The 5,105-nt window shown below is 37.9% G+C and overlaps 1 pseudogene; it reads right to left on the bottom strand.

The window, feature by feature from the left end:
* LOC109235986 lies at positions 774 to 3,592 on the bottom strand (annotated as a pseudogene).

The raw sequence follows: 5,105 nt of genomic DNA, 5'->3' as shown, positions 1-5,105 counted from the left end.
TCCTGCTCAACGCTTTCAGCCTCGACATCGACCCCATGGATATCCTTGTGCACCAGATGATCCTCCACAATGCTACTTCTCTCTACAGAAATCCCAAAGTCGTACATCACTTTTCCAGTACCCTATCCATAATGCACCACAATATTCTCCACATCGGCGAGGCCCACGATGGCCCGCACCACTTCCCCAAATGTCTTACCCGCCCCCTCAAGCATATCAGCCACCTGCCCGCAAAAGGTTCCAATCGAGGCCAGAATATAAACTGAAAAGACAACAGAAAAAGAAAAGGCTTTCATTCCTATTGGAGAATCATATGCCAGTTTGTTCCAAAGGTTGAGGCAATTGGACATGTTAAAGGCGATTCAGATAAAAATGCCAAACCCTCTGCCAAAGAAGTTTGATTTTTCTCAAAGGTACGCATATTGCTCTGATGCCCCGGGTCACAGCACAGAAAAGTGTTGGCACCTGAAAAAAGCAATTCAGAAGCTTATTGATGCAGGTGGCATTATCGTGCAAAATTCAGATGCAGTAGACACTAGCCAAAGTCCATCGCCTGTCCATAATGAGATGCATATGGTGGGTACGGTATGTTTTGAAAAGGAATATGAGAATTCTTCTGAGATCCTCGGAGGTCCACGTGCTGCGAAGCTTTCGGCGCTATTAGAGCTTGATCTTAAAAACGAGCCGGCAAAAGGGACCCAAACGCAATTCGCTAAAGTCAATGTGATGGAGGCTTGTGAAGGTACTAGTAATGGTGATGTAAAACCCAGTAGCTAAGATGTCGTGCTTGGTAATTGGAAAGATGTTCCATTTTTTGTCGGCCCCGGGAGGAGTTGTGCTGCTGCTGCTACTCCGATCCTGAAGAACCCATCATCAGTAAATGACTGATTGGTTACCTAGTAATTCACCATATGCATGAGAGAGATTTAAATAACAAAATTGATACTAGAGGTCATCAATTTCACATCAAAAAGGTGACCAAGTCTCGCATGACAACATAAAGTGGGTGTTTGGACATAAGAATGGTAAAATTCAAAAAAGGAGGAAAAATTTTTTCACGTGAAAATGATATTTGAAATTTAGAGTTGTGTTTGGACATGAATATAATTTTGGGTTGTTTTTGAAGTTTTGTAAGTGATTTGAGTGAAAATTTTGAAAAAGAGCTTTTTGGAGTTTTTCAAATTTTTAAAAATTTTCAAAATGTATCTTCAAGCGAAAATTGGAAATTTTATGAACAAACGCTGATTTCGAAAAAAAGTGAAAATTTTTTGGAAAAAAAGAAAAAAAATTCTTATGTCCAAATGGGCTTATGTGCTTGACAAGCTCCGAGAGGGCAACACTGTAGAGAGAGAAAGACAGAGACATAGGTTAAAGTTGGTGTCTCAAAGAAGAAGCATATAAACAAAAGGCTAGTACCAATTTATGTGAAAAAGAATATCAAAACAGGAAATGGTTGGAGATCGTACTACCGATTGTATAGTGATTAATTACCTCAGGTACCTTCCAATATTCTTTGAACAACGAAGGGCTCTTAATACAAAGCTCCCCTAATTCTGATTTATCACTACCACTCTCATCATCTAAAAGGATCTTGGCCTATGAAATAACAGAATAGTCAAAGTTAATTCACGATGGAGCTACAGCAATGAGAAGTTGGATAACGCTATTTACAAACTATGTCTGAACTTGGTGAAGTTAGATGTTGAATACCATAAAAATAAAATAAAAATTATATTAAAAAAGAAAACTTACTAACCTGTACAACTGAAAAAGGCTTGCCAACGGTACCTCCTTTAGGTTTGCCTCTAATGGGATTAGATATTGCCATCACAAACTAGACAAAATTGGCCATTCACGTAAAGATGGAAATGAATTAAGGAGCAATAAAGTAATGAGCAGCCTACAGATCAAATTAAGTGGCTATGAGGAAAAAAAAAACCTCAGTCATGCCGTAATATTCTAATAACCGATGCCCTGTAATTGTTTCCCACCGCTGCATGATGGGGAAAGGAAGTGCAGAGGAGCCACACATCTAGAAAGACAAACCAATTTGTTCAGTCACTTTCACTGGAATAGAAGTGGGATTATCTCTGAAATCCAATAATGTGCCAAAAACGGAAAAAAATAACAGTGGCCAATCCTACTGATTATACACAATAGGGTCCTAATTGTATTTTGTATGGTCTATTCAAACACTTAACGACTTGAGGGGTTCCATGCTTCGTGCTTCTTACTTACCATAAGGCGCAAGTGCCTCGCTGCTGAAGCAGAAGCTGCTTTCTGCTTTGGATCCATCTCTTCATAATATTGTATTAGTCGTGTATACATAGTAGGAACCTATTTGAAGAGTGAATTTAAGAAAAAAATAAAGCAAATTAAACACCATTGTGCTAGTGAATGCTAGCCGAGCATATAAAATGTGTTCTAGGCTCCTAACAACTGAAGAAACCCAGTCGGTGAATGATCTTCCTTGAGAAGCTTAAGAACGAAAGCTCATGTATAGACAACGTACTAGATATGTAACAAGCCAAGTCGTGGCAACTAAATTTCGCTATCAAGTCAGAACAACTTACCCCAGTGAAGATCGTTATCATTATCAGTTTTAGTCCTATCTGTAGGATAAGATTCACACCATCTCTGCCAAATCTTGCTTACGCTGAATTTTGGTATAAATTCGACCTTACAAAAAGAAAGAAAATGTAGTAGTATGAAAATCATGTCCAAACAACACGTATGCTGCTGGAGAACAAGTTTGACGATGTTAAATCTCTTTTAGTAGTTACCGTGGAACCTGCATAAAGAGGAGCAAGTAAAGCATTGAAAAGTCCATGCACATTTAAGGTACCAGTTAAGGATCAGAAAAATATAAGGCTTCCAATCACATTATTTATGTCCCATAAGATAAATAACAATGCGAAAAATGAAACACCAATAGAACATTTTGGGAAAAATGCAACTGAGGATATGATGAAGTGGCAGGCAGTGCAGAAATTGGTCCTTGGACGTGTATTCCCATACCTCTGCTAAAATTTGGACATGAAACAGTACAAAGATGGAAATAGTTTACTTCCAGAATCTGAAATGTACGAGGTTCAGTTTACCGTAACTAATTGTTTCAACCGAGTGAACCTTCAACCTCCCAAATTATTGACATTTGAAAAGAAAAGGTTAGGTATGCAAGTCAAAGAGATCACAAATTCTTCTTCATAAGTAGTCCTACGTGGTAAACTGGTAATACAGGTTTACTATCATCTCTCAGCAATAGATACACTGACACAAGCACAATCAGAATATCTGATCCTAAGAATTGATAGATTAGATAAACAGTCTAACTACAGAAAATCAAGAAAGTTAAAAGCAAATAAACAACCATATCGAGAGATACATAACGCTCCCAGTTTCTCGCTTCCAGAATATTTCTAGGACCATCAGATACCATGGCTTTTGCATGGTCGTGCTTCGCCGATAAATGGGCACTGGGAATAGGAGGAATAAGAGACAAATAGGCACCAGTTTTAACTGCAAGTGTATTCATAAGTTCTTGGTGGACCTTTTTTTTGATAAGTTCTTGGGGGTCATCAGTACTCAGCATTACCGAGATGTCCTAAAAGTCAAATTTGCACAAGGATTTTAGTATATCATGAAACAAAGGACATTGCGTTATAGTAATATGATGCAGATGGAAACTGATTGAAGATGACCTAATTGTACAAGGTTAGAAGAAAAACCAGAAGAATAATGCAAGCTATATTACACATGTTTGAGTATGACAAAAAGGAAAAGCATCATTATTCTGTGCATGTTGGATATCTTGCAAGTCACAAAAAGACTGAGCAGAAGATGATAGAAAAGATAGAAGATTCATGGACAAACCGAGTCATTCATCACATGTAGTAGTTCGGTTACTGGGTAGCTTAGCACAACAGGGACTGCAACACCTCCACTAAGTCAAGTCCCTAGTATTCCAGCAATAAACTCAGCACATGGTTTGGCTACGATTCCTACTCTTGCTCCACCAAGATCTACATTTCTTTTTACGCCATTGCCCTAGAAAGGAGGAAGCATTTGAACAGTAAGGCAATCAAGGAAAGGACTGACTACGAAATTGGTAGAACAATGTAAACAGAAGAAAGAAATGGTGTCTTGGAAAAACGACTAACGTTGAAATAAGAAAAACTAGAAAGCATTCACCTAGTCACATCTATTTGACGAATATTAAAATCCAGCAAGAATGCAGCTTTAATTATTCAGAGGTAATATGTTGAAACTCACAATTTTAGGATCTAGGTTGCTTAACAAACTTGATATACTCGTTGCAGATGATATCATTTGAAGGTAAGTGTAGCTCTTCTCATCAACTCGTATTGCAATATTCCCCTGGGACTCGGGTCCCTTGCTGGCAATTTCTTTCACCAGCTCCATATAGCTACTAATATTTGAAGCTTTAATATGAAAGCAGGAAAGAGAAAAACAAAAGAAAAAGAAAGCAACATACTTCAAGGTTATGTAAAATTTCATATTGCTATGAGTGTTTCTAAAAGTGAAAAGTGCAAAAAGGCAACAATGTTCGTGAGGCATAAAGGGAAACGGTGTAAATTGAACTAGTGAAGTGCACACTTCTTTGAAGTGATACACACAATTTATGGAAAACTAAAAGATACCAAATATGATGAATTTAGCTAAGTTGGACTCTTCATATGTGGTGTCGCTCTGTGTCGACACGACACCAACACTAACACTAGTATGGCTGTGGGATAGATACTAGATCCGATCAATCAACATTTGGGTACTTTGACCACAAACTATGGAGACATTAGAGGCAAGATTTGGCAGTTTATTTCTCAAGGCAAAAGCTACTGTAGATTTCTAGATGGCTGCCTTCGACTTGAGAATAAAAGATTAAGTTACTGCATTCTACAAGCTACATGTAAGTTTTCCACATAGTCTCCTAATTTAGGCATATTTTTATAGCTCTATTTTTAGATATAGCTGAAACCTTGCATTTATATCTGTACTCTTGAATCTTAAAATTTAGATCATGAAGGATCTGACCTCTAGATCTGCATCCGTATCGGATACCTAACCCGAGTCTGAGCAACTTAGGA

This window comes from Nicotiana attenuata, chromosome 12 (assembly GCF_001879085.1).
Source record: "Nicotiana attenuata strain UT chromosome 12, NIATTr2, whole genome shotgun sequence".
NCBI classification, from domain to species: Eukaryota; Viridiplantae; Streptophyta; class Magnoliopsida; order Solanales; family Solanaceae; genus Nicotiana; species Nicotiana attenuata.
The sequence above is the reverse complement of the archived record's forward strand: the minus strand, read 5'-3'. Positions and strand labels throughout refer to the sequence as shown.